The 19,021-nt window shown below is 34.7% G+C and overlaps 1 long non-coding RNA gene across 1 annotated transcript in view; it reads right to left on the bottom strand.

Annotated features, from left to right (window-relative positions):
- The window catches only part of LOC129143537 (uncharacterized), a 194,698-nt gene that overhangs the window by 138,189 nt on the left and 37,488 nt on the right, over nucleotides 1-19,021 (bottom strand). Inside the window, exons 3-4 of the long non-coding RNA XR_008547128.2 lie at nucleotides 16,724-16,781; nucleotides 8,058-8,214 (exon numbers count right to left, since the gene is read on the bottom strand). This is a non-coding gene — a long non-coding RNA (uncharacterized LOC129143537). The remainder of the gene's footprint in view (nucleotides 1-8,057; nucleotides 8,215-16,723; nucleotides 16,782-19,021) is intronic.

Raw genomic sequence — 19,021 nt, 5'->3', positions numbered from 1 at the left:
TTTTACATATATGGTATTTATTATGCTGAAATAATTTTATTTTTTTGAGATGGATTCTCACTCTGTTGCCCAGGCTGGAGTGCAGTGGCATAATCTCAGCTCACTGCAACCTCTGCCTCCAGGTTCAAGTGATTCTCCTGTCTCAGCCTCCCGAGTAGCTATGCCACCATACCTGGCTAATTTTTGTATTTTAGTAGAGAGAGTGTTTCACCATGTTGGCGAGGCTGGTCTCGAACTCCTGACCTCAGGTAATATGCCTGCCTAGGTCTCCCAAAGTACAGGGATTACAGGCACGAGCCATCCCGCCCAGCCAAGTTGATTTTCTTATATTCCTAGTTTGTTGAATGCTTTTATCATGAATACTTTAAACACATTATTTTCTTAAATTACAAGAAAGAAGAAAATGAAGTGTGGAATTGCAAACCAAAGTTATAATAATACTAGCTTTTGAAATAATAATTTTCTCAAAAATATTAATCTCCTTAGTCATGTAAAAACAGTAGAATTCTTTTAAAAAAGCATTGTTACTATAGCACTGACTTTTATAATTGCCCACATATTTATCTTTATTTGAATTTTTTTTCATGCAGCTTTGTGTTATTGTCTAGTGTTCTTTCATTTCACCCTGCAGGAGTCTCCTGAGAATTCCTTGCAGAGAAGGTCTACCAGTAGCAAACTATCTCAGCTTTTGTTTATCTGGGAATGTCTTAATTTTTTCCTCACTTATAAAAGACAGGTTTTTTAAATATAGAATTCTTGGTTCATTGGTCTTTATTTTTTTCTTTTAGCACTTTGACTATATTGCCCCATGGCATTCAGGCTTCCAACATTTCTGATGAGAAATCTGCTGATAATCTTATTGAAGATCCCTTGTGTGTGAAGAGCTTCTTGTCTCTTGCTGTTTGTTCTTTGTCTTTGACTTTTGAAAGTTTGATTACAATGTATCTCCACATGGTTCTCTTTGAATTCATCTTACTTTGAGTTTGTTGAGCTTCTTGGATGTCTGTATTTATGACTTTTATCATTTGGGAAAATATCAGTAATTATTTTTAAAAATATTCCCTATCTCTTTCTCTGCCTTTTCTTCTTAGATTTCCGTAATGCATATTTTGGTGAGCTTGATGCCATCTCACAAGTCCTTTTACGCTCAGTTTACGTTTCTTCAATCGTTTTTATCTTTCTGTCCCTCAAACTTGATGGCTTCTATTGTCCTATTTTCAAGCTGTCTGATTCTTTCTTCTGCTTCTTCAAAACTTCCTTTCAATCTTAGTGGGTTCTTCTTTTTTTTTCATTTCAGTTATTGTGATTTTCACTTCATTTCATTGGTTTGTTCACACATTATTTCCTTGATTTTTTCCATATCCCTTTAGTCCTTTGAGTATCTCTGATTTTTATTATTATTATTATTTATTTTCAGATGGAGTGTCACTGTTGCCCAGGCTGGAGTGTAGTGGCATGATCTCAGCTCACTGCAAACTCTGCCTTCCATGTTCAAGTGATTCTCCTTCGTCAGCCTTCCAAGCAGCTGAGATTACAGGCATGAGCCACAACGCCTGGTTAATTTTTGTATTTTTAGTAGAGACAGGGTTTCATCATGTTGGCCAAGCTGATCTCAAACTCCTAGCCTCAGGTGATCTGCCCACCTTGGCCTCCCAGGGTGTTCAAAGTGTTAGGATTACAGGCGTGAGCCACTGCACCCAGCCTTTTTGAATATCTTTAAGATAGTTGTTTTTCTGTCCAGTGGAACTGCTATCAGATCTTTTTCAAGAAAAGTTTCTGTTGATATTTTTACCCTTTGAATTGCCCATACTTTCCCATTTCTTTGTATGCCTTGTTGATTTTTTGTTGTTGTTGAAAACTGGACATTTATATATAATAATGTGGTAAAACAAAATCACGTTCTTCTTCTTTCCCATGGTTTGCTTTTTTAAATTGTTTTTATTCTTTTCGGTTTTTAAAGATTTTTGTAGGTAATCTCTGTGCCAAGAATCAGCCTACATTCTAAACTTAAGTTTTTTTTCAGGTCTTTTCTATGCTTGTACATTTACCTGACCATATATTTTAGTCACTTTCTAATTTTCCCCATATATTTACTTTCTTTTGAATGTCCTAATCATTAATATCCTGCACCCCAAAGTGGAAAAAGACAAAGATGAAGGGGATGTGAAGAGGGAAGAAAGGTCACCCGTTTTTTAAATTTCTTGGAAGTCAATTCAGCCCAAGGAGGAGGGGCTTGCAACAGTGAGGGAGGTACAAAGATAATAGCCAAAGTCTCTTGGTCTACACTTCTGTGTTTAGAACTGACAATCAGCAATAAGAACACAGCTCTCTAATATTTGGATAACAGGATTTTTTATGCCCACTCTGGCTCCTGCAGCTTGCTTGCAACTGCTTTAGGAACACATGCACATCTGCCTGCTATGAGGCTGGAAGTTGGGGAAGAATAGTTTCTACTGTGCTAACACCTGAAATTGACCAAAATTAACTGTAATTTACATGCAAGACTTCCTCTGAGCGTTGAAAGCCTTCCGAGTTCTAAAATATTTATGTTATACAGATTCTGCCACTGCAATTGTTCTCTGGGTAACAGATTCCTGGTGCCTTCTACTCCACCATCTTACCACAAATTTCTTGTGAAACCATTCTTGGAAGCTATAGCTGCCTGTCAGAGTAGTTGTGTGTCTTTCTGGAATATTTCTGACTGAGCACCCCTTGTGTGGTTTGATAATGGGTATTGAGCAGGGGAATAAGCCTCTGGAAAATATGACCTCAACAAAACAGAACAAAGGAATTCAGAATGAAGATGCTGGGGATCTTAATAAACTGGATTTTCTACATTTGGAGGTCTTCATGTGCACATATTGACCTGGAAAATATGTATAATTATGTTCACAATGCTTCTGATTTCAGCTGTCACATCTGAGAGCTTGCAAGTTGTCTCCCTCTTTTTATAATAAAAAAGCCAAACAAACTGAAAATCATGTTCCTAGACCCATCAGAGTACTGAAATTGAAGAATTATGGAAACAGTTGGCAGATAGTGGGAGCCAAGTTTCTTACCATTAGAGTAAGGGGGTAAAAACCAGCATGGGGGAAACTTACAATGATCTGTGTGACAACAGATTAGAATTGAAGACATTTGAATAAACACATGCTTAGCTTAAAACCTAAGCAGATGTAGATGGATGGATAGAAAGATAAACAGATAGATATATAGATAGATAGATTAATATATTAATTAGTATGCATGCATATGTTTCTTTGCTCTGTCAATTGAAATGGCTTAGAAGCAAGGATTTCCCAACAGTAACAGGTCTATCCAGTGCCCTGATCTTGATTTTTAATATGACACTCAAGTATGAGAAATTAGGAATCTTTGGATAAATGGTGATTCTAGGTCTGGGGCCAAGTATATATGATGTCAGCCTGAGACATCTTATAATACCACAAAATAAAGAACTACTAAAAAATCACAACAACAATAACTAACCCTGGAGTATGTCAAAGATTCAGAGGAGCCAACTGAAAAAGCTCCCAGAGGTAGAAAAATTTGAGTGAGAAGATAATTTTTATATTCAAAAGGAACACATTATGATGTAGCTGCTAGAATCGAGGTAGTTGAGCTGTCAGCAATAAAAGGCCATTTGTTTATTCTTTTAAATTTTAGTGCTTATATTTATAAATGGGTCTCTTTTGTTTCATACTTTAGGCAGGGTCTTGCTCTGTCACTCAAGCTGGCATGTAGTGCTGCAGTCATAGCTCATCCCAGCCTCAAACTTCTGGCCTCAAGAAATCCTCCTGCCTTGGCCTCCTAAACTGCTGGGATGATAGGTATGAGCCACCACATCTAGGATCCTTCTTTGTCACTTTATCAGCAAATCATTTTTTCCTTTGGGAGAGAACCCGATTCTCCTATATCCTATATATTTATTGATTTTTATAATAAAATATTTAATTCAAATAAGATCTGTTTGTCTGTATATATAAACTAAGAACTAATAAATGGAGAATTGTCAAATTTCCCTTGTAGAAGAATTACAAATAATTTACGTAGGTATTACAGACACAGAAAGTGGAACACAAAGTCTCTACTCCTTAGATGTGAACTTTTTTATAGCAACTGTCTTCCAAAGCGTACACTATGGAAAGAGAGAAAAGAAAGCATCTTTTTAGTGGAGAAAACTGACAAACACCACCTCTGATAGATGATCAAAGCTCAAATCAACAGTGATACATCATAATGACAGCACATAACTTTGATATGTGTAATGAAAAAGTCCGAGAAACTATCTTAGCCAAGAGGATCCGAAGAAGATATGACTATTAGATTGTGGTGAAATTATTAAAAATGAACAATAAATTATGAAGTACAGCAGTTTATACCTATACAGAAACTTGGTATATAACAAATTTAGCATTACCTTTCTGTCAAGAAAAGATAATTTTGGAATATTATCAATGTAAAAATATAAATATTAAAATATAAGAATAAATTTCTCCTATCTTTTAATTATATGTCAGTTTTATTCTCTTAATAATTTACTTTTGGGGGTAGTGTTAGTTTTATTTTTCATTTTATGTAGAACTGTCTTCAATTTTATTTGCATTTTAAAACCTAAAATGTTGATGCCTGAAATTGACTCTATTATAGTGCAGGTACTCCTTGACTTACAGTGGGGTTACATCCCAATAAATCCATTGTTAATTGAAAATATTGTCATTTTGATTTATGACATTTTCAGTTTACAATGGGTTTATTTGGACATAATCTCATTGTTTGTAAATGGAGGAGCATACTGAATACTTACCGCTTTCACACCATCAGAGTCAAAAAGTTGTAAGTCAAATGTTCATAAGTAGGGGACTATATGTATTTTTTAAATGAGGAAATATTCTTTCCATAAGTGCTGAGTACTGGATAAGCCTATAAAATATATTAGTAATCCAAGGATATCTCCCAAATGAACTTCTACTGAACTGTGTACACATTCCAGCCAATTGTTTGGCATGCATAACTTCTTTTTACTCTTAGAGTATCAATCTTCAAATAATATTTTCAAGAATTAAATCATCAAATAAGTTATCTACATTTATGATATTTTTGAATGTTTTTCCTAATTTGGATGCTAAAATATTGTAGGGACTCTCAGTTTTCTTCTATTTTTGTTCAAAAGATAAATTCATCCAAGTAAAAATATTAGCTCCACAAAAAGTTTCTCCCACAAGTAAATATATTTCAAAGTTCAATTTAAAAAATAATATGAGCACTTTTATATTTTAATTGCAATTTCCTGAAAGCTTCAGAAACTGAAATGTGTTAGTAAACAGCTTGTAGGATATATAGTCCTTAAAGAATTCCAACTTATTTTAAGAAAATTATAACATAAACTTGGAGAAATTTGTAAAATGGTTTCCAGTCATCACAGAACCCTTAAATTATTTTGAACATTTGCTTTATAAAGTTTCAAACATTTAGAGGAACATAAAAGAGAAAGCACATGATCCTAAATTTAAATCTCTTAATATTAAATATTACTTTTATAAAATGTAGTTTAATTTCATTTTTTGCAATTTTTTTTATATGTTGAAAACTATATGTTCTGTTCTGGATGGCAGAATAATGCAGCTTGTTAGGACATAATTATAAATTATGTGTGCTTCACAGCCAATTGAAAGTACATTTCTCCTTGCTGTGCTTTGGATGTGGTTTGTCCCCACCAAAACTCATGTTAAAATTTGATTTTCAGTGGGGCAGTTTTGGAAGGTAGTGCCTAGTAGCAGGTGTTTGGGTCATGAGTAGATTGCCATACCAGAGGGGCAAGTGGATTGTTAAAAAGATTCTGGCTCCTTGGTTTTTCTCTCTTGCTTCCTTTCTTACCGTGTGATTTCTTTATGCATAACCAGTGGCTGTTACACTTTTCTGTCATGTTTGACCTAGCACATGGCCCCCACCAGAAGCTAGCCAGAGGCAGCAATATGCTCTTGAATGTCTCAGCCTGCAAAACTGTGAGCAAAATAAAACTCTTTTGTTTATAAATTATCCCAGCCTAATGAATTCTGTTATAGCAACACAAAATGGATTAAGACAGTCTTCTATATTGTTTTTAGTTAACAAAGAACATGTATAAACTGACATCATAATGTTTACCTTCATTTACTAGCATTTCAACTAAATGTTCAATATTATTAACAACGTCAGATTTTTTTCTCTTCAGTAAATTACCTTCCACAAGTTTTTGTTTTTGTTTTTGTTTTTCAGACAGTTTCACTCTGTCGCCCAAGCTGCAGTGCACTGCCTCACTGCAACCTCCACCTACCCAGTTCAAGCGATTCTTGTGCCTCAGCCTCCGAAGTGACTGGTATTACAGGTGTATGCCACCATACCCGGCTAATTATGTATTTTTAGTAGAGGTGGGATTTCACCATGTTGACCAGGCTGGTCTGGAACTCCTGTCCTCAAGTGATCCACCCACCTTGGCCTCCCAAAGTTCTGGGATTACAGGCATGAGCCACCACGCCTGGCCCAAAAAGCTTTTCATAAACAAAAGTAATAAAACATTATCTGAATTAAGTAGTAAATGATTTTTTATTTAAAATCTATGATGACACCGACATGAGTATCATTTAATTACTTGAGAATTTTATTTTCTGCTAATACAGACAACTTTGACAGCAATCATTTCACTTTTTGAAACAAAACTTCTGAAAATGTGGGATAAACATGGAGTGATACTAACTTAGAACAGTCTTCTAATCTAAATAAAAAGCCATGCTTAATAGAATTGAGGCACCATGGTTAGGGTAAGATTGGAATTATAGCAGTTCTCACCGCAGAATCAGTGCCTGGCTTGTTTCACTTCCTTATGACAAGAGTAGGTCCAGGGACTTCAGCCTCTCTAGGCCTGTAGCCTTGCATAAACTATGTTTATAAGCAGCAGCCTTCTTTAAAATCGAGGACGTCTTACTCCTGCACCCGGTCCCAGATACTTACAGCCCAGGAGGCTTGTGGCTCCAGTCAAAGTTGCCCTTTGTTTTCTAACCCATGGAGACCTTGTATTTGTGGGGAATTAACATCTTTCCTCTTTTCCTTCTTACCACCCCTTCCTTCCTCCTTTTCTCCTTTCTTCCCTTCTCTCTATATCTTACTGTTTCTGTTTTTTTCTTTCCAAATTTCCCAATATTATAATTCAAATGGAAATGAGGGCCCAACATACAAACTTTTGTCATCTTAACAGCAAGTCAACCCAATATTTTTGTATCTTAAACTTGAAAAAAATTAATATATAAATATATAATATATATAATAATTTCATACTAATACACATTATATATAATTTTGTATGTACTTATAGACATATGTGTGTATACATATACACAAAAGTATGTTTAGTGCAAAATGAAGGCATTAGCTTACTTGAACACATTTGGATTATCTATTTTTTTAGACATTTATGTATTCATACAACCTTAGCAAGAGTTACATTCTGGCTGTTTGCTCTCCATGAAGGGAAATAGAAACCTTGATTTGTAATGATTGCTTATTGTTGTGGTGTAAATACACCCACCATGGCCAGTTTCAAGATACCAAAATGACATTGCTGAATTCAGATTTTGGAAGAGATGGTCAATATTACATCATTGTACAGTATTTCTTCCATATAGGTATAATAGGCATAAAAATCTTAAGATCATAGATAATAGCAAAATAACTAGGAAGTGGTGGTTTCTGTGTATTTATTACTTTAATTTAAAAAATAAATTATTTTTAAGTTTGTATAAACATATAATTTTAATATTTAATAATAGCTCAGTTTAATAATTGGCTTGCAAAATTCCTAAAACTTCAACAATTGTCTCTAATGAGCTGGTATAAGCTGGCTCTAGTACACTATTACTTACATATTGAAATGATATATAATTTCAGAAGTATAGCTATTTGTGTCTATTTTTTTAATTCCAAATCGCCCAAAATAAAAATGGAAATGTTTAAATCAGCACAATTTAAATAAAATGTCATAAAAAATAAAATAAACTCTAAATTATAGTGTTTATATTTACCTTCATATCACACATTAAGATGTATTTCTTAATCCAAAGTAAGCATGTTATTTTGGAAGACACGTCTTCACTGATACAGCACATAAGATTACTCACAATTTCTGCTCTTCAGTGTGCAATGTAGGAAGTTTATGGCAAGAAATGAAGTTAACTTTACCTAAAAAGAAGAGATAGAATGTAATTTTGTCTTTTATGCCATCTGTGAAATTCTGAAGGTGAGAATATTTATAGTCATAAAATATTAGCTGTTTCTTCTGGCTTTTCCTTGAATATTATTAAAACATGTTACTGAGAACTAATACTGTTTCCAATTGTTCATATTTCATGTTATTCCCACTTGTGTTATTAAGCAATTTACATTTGAAACATTTATGAAACATTATTATTAAAGAGTAGGTTATTCATTAATTCAAATATATTTCCTATTCCACTTTGAGATACTTGCTGATTTCATCATTTTCATATGAATTTAATTTTGATTCATTTTAATCATCTTATGTAATATTCCTTACTGTCTATAGGGATATTTTCATTTATTTTATATTATAACCTAAAGCATTCAAGTATGTAGTGGTTATCATAACAACCTGTTATTTTCTGCTAGACAATGTTGCAAATAAGACATAAAATGTCACTAAAATCATTCCTCAAAATTAGAGTAAATAGCAACAGATGCAATATTCATACATGGTTAAAATAAGAAAAAGTTAAGTAAGAATTGAAATAAATACTGCATGGGATATTTTATTCAGTAGTTCTTTTTCAATATTATACATAATTGAGATCATTATAATTTGAGGAGAAGCTTTTGATTTTTCTCCTCACCACTAACTGCTTTCTAAACTTGCAGTGAATAAATTGCTTCACTTAGCATTCTGTGCAGTTGGAGACGATTCTGCCAACTGATGTTGAGGTGTATGAATGATACCTGCAGGGTACCATCAGCAATATGATACACTTGAGTTTTGTTCAGTGAAAAAATGTATAATTGCATCAAAGAGGAAGTTTCTAGAGGGCATGTACGACGTGCAGGATAGCCATGAAAAAAGATAATCTATGTAAAAAAAACCACGGTAGCAAAGGAATAGTGTTAAAATTTTGCAGTTAGCTTATTTTTCCTTCACAGAAATATTCATGATCTACTTTCTGTCACTACCCATTAATTTTAACTTCATAAAAAATTTTGAGAAATAACACCATATAGTATGTACTCTGTTGTTGGCTTTATTCATTCAAAGTAATTATTTTGAGATCCATCCAAGTTGTCATGTGTATAAATTTTTCACTCCTTTATTTGACAAGTAATATTCCATAATCTCAATGAATCACAAAAGGTTTACTGTCATCTATGCATGGACATTGGTATGTTTTTAATTACTGACTTTTACAAATAAAGCTATTGTAAACTTCACTCTGTAAACAGGTCTTTATATCAACACAGATTTTCATTTATCTTGCTTAAATGTCTAAGATAGAACTGGCTAAGTCATCATATTGCTGCAGCTTAAGCTTCAAAGTATACCATCAGTTTTAGAGTTTAAGTTGCTCCATGACTGACACGGTCAGTCATTATTTTTAGCCATTCCAACAAATATGTAACTAAATCTCATTTTGGTTTGAATTTTTATTTCCATTATGATGATGTACATTTTTTCATATACTCATTTACTATCACTATAAATTCCTTGCCAAAAAAATTTAAATATTTGGTCAATATTCATTAGGTTGTTTATTTCCTAACTCTGGAGACTTGATTACCATAGGAATTTCTATATTTTTAAACTTTTGTTTTGAAATAACCTCAGATTTAGAGATGAGTTGTAAATACAGTACAGAGAGCTTCTATACAGCCTTCCCCTAATTCTCCTAAAGTTAACATCATATGTAATCATGATGCATTTATCATAACTATGAAACTAAAATTGGTACAATACTATAAATCACAGACTTTATTCTGATTCACTATTTTTCCACTAATGTACTTTTGTAGAGTATTGGTTAGGTATTTTGCACAATGACCCTTAATTTGGATATCACTGATGTTTTCTTATGATTAGATTGGAGTTTCATAATTTATGGAAGAATACCACAGAACTAAAGTGATCTTTTCAATGCATCATCTCAGAGCGAGAATGATGGCTTTTTATGGATGAGTTAACTTTGACCACTTGGTCATGGTGGTGTCTACTACATTGTCCCATTTTATTTTTCCCTTCCCATTCTGTTGGTTAGAGGAGCATCATTAAGCTGGCCTACACTCAAGTGGAGGAAAACTAAGCTGTCACATCTGGAGTAAGAACTATCAAAGAGTTCCTGACATATACTAAAGTCACACCACAATTAATGAATATTCCTTTTACTCGAGTGTTCAAAGTCAATACGAATACAATATGGTTTCTTAATTTCTAATCAGTACTCCTATGAGAAAAAATACCCCCAAAAAGAATATTTACATACAATTATTTTGCAGTTTTCCCCTCATAGTGTCTGATTAAAATGCTATTTTCCAGAGTTAGCTCCTTTATTCTCACTTTTTAATGGTGTTATAACATAGCATATATTTGTAAAACAATGAGATTCATTTGTCACAGTATGCATTTCTTCCTGTGATATACCCTAATGCTCATTGATTTGATTTTAATTTTCATGCAGGAAAGTTCATTCTTTGTGGTGCACAGTTCCATGATTTTCGACAAATCTAAATTGAAATCTACAGTTAGAGCCATGCATCTACCATCCCCACCCATGATCATTACTTCCACTGAAAATATTCCTTGCATGACACTCCTGTACTTAACTATTACACCCAACTATTGTTTTATCCCAATACATTTATATTTTCCAGAATTTATTATAAAAGGAAAAACAAAATAGTTGTGTCCAATTCTAGGAATTTATGAATGAAGCATCTGTAAACATTGGCATACAGGCTTTTGTGTAAACATGAATTTTTATTTTTTTACACTTTGAAGTACGATTACAAGGTCATATAGTGTTTGTCAGGAATTGTAAACTTTTTCCTCAAAGTAGAGTCTTTCACTTCTTTGATTAAGTTCATTCATGCATATTTTATTTTATTTTATCTATTGTAAATGGGATTACTTTCTTGATTTCTTTTTCAGATTATTTGCTGTTGGCATATAGAAAGGCTTCTGATTCTTACATGTTGATTTTGTTACTTTACTGAATTTATCAGTTCTAATGGTTTTCTGGTGAAGTGTTTTTGTTTTTTCAAATATATGATGATATCATCGGCAAACAAGGATAATTTGATTTATTCCTTTCCAATTTGGAAGGTTTTTATTTCTTTCTGTTGTCGATTACTCCAGGGAAGACTGCCAGTGCTATGTTGAATAAAAGTGGTAAAAGTCAGCATTCTTGTCAGTTTCCAGATCTTAGAGGAAAAGCTTTCAGTTTTTCCCCATTCATTGTCTGTCCTATGTGGCTTCTTTTTGTATATGTTGAGGCATGATCCTTGTATACCCATTTTTTGAGGGTTTTAATCATGAAGCAATGTTGGATTTTATAAAATGGTTTTTCACAGTCTATTGAAATGCTCATGGGCTGTTTGTCCTTCAATCTTTTGATATATTACATTGATTAATTTGCATTTGTTGAATCCTTGCCTCTCTGGGAAAAATCTCACTTGGCCATAATAAGTGATTTTTTCAGTGTATTGGTGAATTCAGCTTGCTAGTATTAGCTTCAGGATTTTTGCATCAGAGTTTATCAGGGATACTGCAATGTGAAATAGTTTTCTTTTTTGATGTGTCTTTGCTAAGTTTTGGTATCAGAGTAATACTGACCTTGTAGAATGAATTTGAAAGTACTCCCTCCTCTTCTATTTTTCAGATTAGTTTGAGTAGAATTGGTATTGTATCTTCGTTAAATGTTTCTTAAAATTCAGCAGTGAAGCCATAGGGCCCCAGGCTTTTATTTGCTGGGAGATTTGTTATTATGGCTTCCATTTTGTTACTTGTTATTTGTCTGTTCAGGTTTTGGATTTCTTCATGGTTTAATCTTGGTAGGTAATATGTGTCTAAGCATTGATCCATTTCTTTTAGGTTTTCCAATTTATTGGCATATAGCTGCCCATAACAGCCTCTAACAATCCCTTGAATTTCTGAAGCAGCAGTTTTAATGTCTCTTTTTCATTGCTGATTTTATTTATTGGGGACTTCTCTTTTTTTTATTAGTTTGACTAACAATTTGTCGATTTTATCTTTTCAAAAAGCCAACTTTTCATTTTGTTGATCTTTTGGGTTGTTTTCTTCATTTCAATTTCATTTATTTCTGTTCTGCTCTTTATTATTTTTTCTCTCTACTAATTTTGGGTTCTGTGTGCTCTTGCTTTTCTAATTCTTTAAAATGCATTGTTAGGTTGTTTATTTGAAGTTTATATACTTTTTAAATTGGAGGCACTTATAGCTGGAAACTTTGCTCTTAGTTGTGCTTTTGCTGTATCCTGTAAATTTTGACATGTTGTGTTTCTATTTTCATACTATCAAGAAGAATTTAAATTTTATTCTTATTTTTCATTGACTCACTGGTCATTCAAGAACATAATGATTAATATCCATGTGTTTGCATAATTTCCAAAATTCTTTGTTACTAATTTCTAATTTTATTCCAGTGTGGTACAAGAAGTTACTTGATATGTTTTCAACTTTCTTGAATTATTTAACCTTGCTTTGTGACCTACATATGGTCTATCCTTGAGAATAATTCATGTGCTGAGAAGAACGTGTATTCTGCAGCTGTTGTATAAAATATTCTGTAAATATTTATTAGGTCTGTTTGTTCTATAGTGCAGATAATGTTTGACATTTCTTTGATGATTTTCTGTCCAACAAGTCTACAGCTATTATTTTATTAAAGTCTGTTTCTCTCTTTTCTGTAATAATACTTGCTTTATATATCTGGGTCCTCTAGTGCTGGGTGCATATGTATTTCTAATTTTTATATCTTCTTGCTGGAATGACCCCTTTATCATCACAAAATAACTTTTTTTGTCTCTGTTTATGGTCTTTATCTTGAAATCTATTCTGTCTGATACAGGCACAGCTATTTCTGCTATTTTTTCATTTCCATTAGCATGAACTGTATTTTTTTCACTTCATTTACAGTCTATTTGTGTCTTTACAGTTGAAGTGTGTTTCTTGTAGGCAACAAAACATTTAGTCTTCTTTTTTTAATCCATTCAATCACTCTAAGTCTTTTAATTGTAGAGTTCAGTACATTTACATTTACTATTATTATTGATAAGTAAGCACTTACTCCTGCCATTTTGTTATTTGTTTTCTGCTTGTTTTGTGGTCTTATCTTCCTTCTCTCTTTCCTGTCTTCTTTTTAGTGATGTTGATTTTCTTTCATGGTATGCTTTAATTTCTTGTGTTTTCTTTATTGTGTACATTTTTCTTTGTATTTTTTTTAATTTGCGGTTACCATGAGGTCTCCATTCATATCTTATTTTAAACTGACAACTTAACACTGATTGCCTAAACAAACTAACAAGCAAAAAAAAAAAAACCTAATGAAAATATTACACCTGAACTTTGTCTTCCCAGTTGTTAACTTTCTTTTATTTCTATTAATAGATTATTTTACTGTCTAGGTCTTGTACATTTGCTGCAGTTATTATTTTTTATGGGTTCATCTTTTAGTCTTTCTACTCAAGAGATAAGTAATTTACACACCACAGTGACAGGGTTATAATATTCTGTATTTTTCTGTGTACTTACTATTATCTGTGAGTTTTGTACTTTCAGATGATTTCCTCATTAACATCTTTTCCTTTTAGAATGAAAAGCTGTCTTTAGCATTTCTTGTAGTACATGTCTGGTATTGATGAAATCCCTCAGCTTTTGTTTGTCTAGGGAAGTATTTCTCCTTCATGTTTGAAGGGTATTTTTGTTGGATATACTATTCTGGGATAAAAGGGTTTTTTTACTTTTATCCCTTTAAGCATGTCATGACACTCTCTCGTGACCTGTAAGGTTTCCACTGAGAAGTCTGCTTCCAGACATATTGGAGCTCTTTTGTATGTTGCTTCTTTTCTCTTGCTGCTTTTGGGATCATTTCTTTATCCTTGATGATCAGGAGTTTGATTATTAAATGTCTTTAGGTAGTCTTATTTGAGTTATATCTGCTCAGTATTTTATAACCTTCTTTTACTTTACTATTGATGTTTTCTCTAGGTTTGGGAAGTTTTGTGTGATTACTTCTTTAAATAAACTTCCTACTCTGACCACTCTCTCTCTCTCTCTCTACCTTGTCTTTATGCCAACAACTCAGATTTGCCCTTTTTAGGCTATTTTCTACTTCTGGTAGGCATGCTTCATTCTTTTTTATTCTTTTGTCTTCTCTGACTGTGCATTCAAATTGCCTGTCTTCAAGCTCACTAATTCTTTCTTCTGCTTAATCAAGTCTGCTGTTAAGACACTTTGATGCAATCTTTAGTATGTCAATTGCATTTTTCAGCTATAGAATTTCTGCTTGATTCTTTTTTATTATTTCAAATTTCTTTTTAAATTTTAACTGATAGGATTCTGAAACTTTTTTCTCTGTTATCTTCAATTTTGTTGAGTTTTCTCAAAATAGCTGTTTCGAATTCTCTATGTGAAAGGTCGCATATCTCTTTCTCTAGAATTGGTCCCTTGTGTCTTATTTAGTTCATTTTGTGTGGTCATATTTTCCTGGATGGTCTTGATGCTTGTGCATGTTCGTCAGTGTTCAGGCATTGAAGAATTATGTATTTATTGTAGTTTTCACATTGTGAGCTTTTTTGTACTAGTCCTTCTTGAGATGGCCTTCCAGGTATTCAGTGAAACTTGGATGTTTTGATCTAAGTCTTTGGTCACTCAGCCATACCTGCATTAGGGGACACCCCAAGACCAATGACACTGTGGCTCTTGCAGACTTGTAGAAGTATTTCCATGGTTGTCTTTGACAAGATCTGAAAGAATTCCCTGGAATTCAAGGAAGAGACTCTTGTTATCTTTCCTTACTTTTTACCACACAAACAGAGTCTCTCTGTGCTTAGTTGCTTGGAGTCAAGAGAGGGGTGACACAAGCACCCATGTGGCCACTAACCTTGGGACTACACTGGGTTCAACCTGAAGTCAGCATAGCATTGGGTCTTGCCCAAGGCCCACAATCATGACTGCCTGGCAACTGCTTATATTTGCTCAAGTCCTAAGGCTCTACAATCAGCAGATGATGAAGCTAGCCAGGCTCAAGCTAGCCAGGCTCATGTCCTTTCCTTCAGGATTATGAGTTCTCATGGCCCTAGGTGGTTCCAGAGATTCCATCCAGGACCCAAGTCTTGGAGTCAGAAACCTTAGAAATCTATGTGGTGCTCTACTCTACTCCAACTGAGCTGGCACCCAAGGAATAAGACAAAGTCCTTCTTACTCTTCCTTCCTCTTTTCACAAATAGAAAAGTCACTCCTCATGGTCATCACTGCCACAGTCCCATGGTGAGCACAACCTGGCTATTGCTGATGTTTACTCAAGGCTCAGGGACTCTTCAGTCCCATTATGGTGAATGCTGCCAGCCCTGGAGCCCACTCTTCAGGGAAGTTAGCTCCCCTCTGGAACAGGACATCTCCAGATATACCATCCAGAGGCCAAGACCTAAAATCAGGGACCCCCATGAGCCCTTTTGGTGCTTTACCCCACTGTGGTTGAGCTTGGTACCTCAAATGCAGCACAAAGTCCCCTTTACTTTTCCCTCTCCTTTTCTCAAGCAAAAGGAGTCTCTGCCAATAATCACCACAGCTAGGAATGTGCTGGGTCACACCTGTAGCCAGTATACCTCTTAGTCTCACCCAAAACCCATGACTAGAACTGCCTGGCTATCACTGGTATTATTTAAGTCCACGTGCTTTCCAGTCAGCCAGTAATAAATCCTGCCATAATTGGATCCTTCTCTTGAAGGCAGTGAGCTCCCTTCTGGCCCAAGGTGTGTCTAGAAATGTTACCCAGGAGCTAGGGCCTGGAATGGGAGGTTTAGGACACTGTGTGGTGCCCTATCCTATTGTGACTTAGCTGATATCCAAGTTGCAAGACAAAGTTCACTTTACTCTTCCCTCTCCTCTCCTCAACTGGAAGGTAGGAGTCTCTCCCAGGGCTATGAACTGTGCTTCCTGGGGTTGGGGGAGCGGTGGAGCATGCACTCTCTTGGCGGCCTGGGCTGTTGTCTCACTAGGCTGCAGGTGCCCCAAGGCCACTGGCTCTGAGCCCAGCTCAGCACCCAGACTTGCCAAGGAATTACAGCCCTTCTGACTTAGACTTCCTTTCATGTTTATTTAGAATCCTAGAACATGTCAGTCCTTGGTAGTGATGCTTGCTGGAATTCAGGTTTTGACTACTGGGATGGGCAATTCTCTTCTGGCTAGAGCTGATCTAAATGCTCCCTCCAGGGCTGTGGGCTAAATTCTGCCACATGTTGCTTTACATTGTGAAAAAGTGTCACTGAATTCCAATACAAAGTTCCACAATCACTGTGCTATCCCTCCCTCGAGAGCACAGATTCTCTTTCTTCACTATGTGGCTGCCAGTGGATTGGTGAGGGGTGGCATCAGCAATTCAAGACTCTCTTTTCTAACCTCTTCAGTGCCTCTTTCAGTGATACCAAGTTAAAACCAGGTACTGTGATTACTCACCTGATTTTTGTTTCTTATGACAGTGATTTTTCGTGTGGATAGTTGTTCAATTTCTTTCCTGTGGGGAGAACAATCAGTTGAGGCTTCTATTCAACCACTGTGCTCCACTTCCAGTCTACTCTTTTGAATATCTGTATTTAAAAAATCATCTTAGCCATATTTATTTTAATTGCATTAAATCTGCATATCAATTTGGGAAGAATTATTCTGATATAGTTTGGATGTTAGTTCCTAACCAAATCTCATGTTACAATGTAATCCCCAGTGTTGGAGGAGGGACTTGGTGGGAGGTGTTTGAATCATGGGGCTGGATTGCTCATGAATGGCTTAGGCCATCCCCTTGGTGATAAGTGAGCTCTTGGTCTGAGTTCACATGAGATCTGGACATTTAAAACTGTGTGGCATTTTCCCCTAGTCTCTCTCTTTCTCTCTGTCTCTCACGCACGCGCACTTGCTCCTGCTCTCACCTTGTGAAGTATTTGCTCCTGCTTTGCCTTCCGCCACGATTGTAAGCTCTCTGAGACTTCACCAGAAGCTGAGCAGATGCCAGCACCATACTTCCTGTGAAGCCTGCAGAACCATGATCCAATTAAATCTATTTCCTTTATAAGTTACCCAGTCTCCGGTATTTATAGCAATGCAAGAACAGCATAATATGGTCTTCTTAAAAAAATTGAGGTTGCCGAATTATGAATGTGGTATATTGCCATTTATTTAGATCTTATTTAATTTCTCTCAGTAATATCTTATACTGTTGTGTAGGATAGTTTCTGTATATGTTTTAGAAAATATATTCTTAAGTTTTTTGTCTTTGATGATATTTTAAATCATATTTTCATTAAATTTCATGGTCCAACTTTGTTGACAGCATATCGAAATATACTCTGCTGGAAACGGGTGAGGAGCTATAGAAGCATATGAAAACTACTTGAATCAAAATACTACTTTTCTGATTGTATGATCTTGGTCCTGGTTTTCTTTTCCTTTCTTTTTTCTAAAAAAATGTAAGTTATTGGAGCCACCATGCCTTTCAGAAGTATAATTCAACAAATATATGTTTTAAAATTAATATACTGCTTCATAGAGTAGTTTAGGTTTACAGGGATACTATTTCTTCTTAGAAAAAATTATGTTAACAGGGTAAAGTTAAGCCATAGCTGTTGTTCTACACAAGATGATTATAATAGCAGGATGACTCTACAAAGCTCACTTTATCATAAAATCTTTTATCTTTTGAAATACTTTCTAGTTACACACAACTTTTGGTATGCTGTACTATGTGTAAACATCAGTATGAGTAGAAAGTTATTTTGAGATACATCTGAAATTTAAGCATATCATGAGTTGAGCTTCTCAAAACATAAGGTTTATTTTTTCATTTAACTATAACTTCATTCAAAGAAGATTCAAATTTGCATGAAATATAAGATTGATAGTAGTAGAAGCAAGAGAAAATTAAAACTGCAAATTAAATTAGAAGCAAGAGTAAATTAATAAAACCAAATGAGTCATAAAAATATGTCCAAAAATGAGGTAGAAATTGTGCACCGTAAAAATACTTTTTCATAGTAATCTGATTTTTAAAGTTTTCCAGTGTCCAATGAAATAGAGAATTTGTTTATGTCAATGAGTAAAAATGATTTCAAAGCTCATCATTTCTTTATTAATACCTCCCACAATTTTTCTAATCTATTCTTATTAATCATCTTTGAAAGTCACTGTACATATCAAATTTCCAATTTATATGGAACCATTTAATAGAGATTTTTTCTATAATTATAAACGATAATTTCTAAAGCTGTAGATTAACCCAATAACATAGACACTTCTTAATAACAGCTTTTGGAAATTGGAACAAGAAGTCTGCAAAGGCGGCCGGGCGCAGTGGCTCACGCCTGTAATCTTAACACTTTGCGAGGTCGAGGTGGGCATATCACCTGAAGTCAGGAGTTCCAGACCAGCCTGACCAACATGCTGAAACCCCATCTCTACTAAAAATACAAAAAATTAGCCAGATGTGGTGGCACGTGCCTGTAATCCCAGCTACCCAGGAGGCTGAGGCAGGAGAATCGCTGGAAGCCAGGAGGCAGACACTGCAGTGAGCCAAGATCGCGCTACTGCACTCCAGCCAGGGCGACACAGTGAGACTCCGTCCCAAAGAAAAGAAAAGAAGAAAAAATCTGCAAAGTAGAAAAAATCTGCAAAGGCAAACCAGGCTATTGACAATCAGTGGTTTAAACTGACAACAGGTCATGAGTAATTATATCATGCATTCGAACCTATATTAAACTAATTAAA

This window comes from Pan troglodytes, chromosome 2 (genome assembly GCF_028858775.2).
Source record: "Pan troglodytes isolate AG18354 chromosome 2, NHGRI_mPanTro3-v2.0_pri, whole genome shotgun sequence".
In the NCBI taxonomy this organism is placed as follows: Eukaryota; Metazoa; Chordata; class Mammalia; order Primates; family Hominidae; genus Pan; species Pan troglodytes.
Note: the sequence above shows the minus strand (reverse complement) of the source record. Positions and strands in the feature narration are given on the sequence as shown.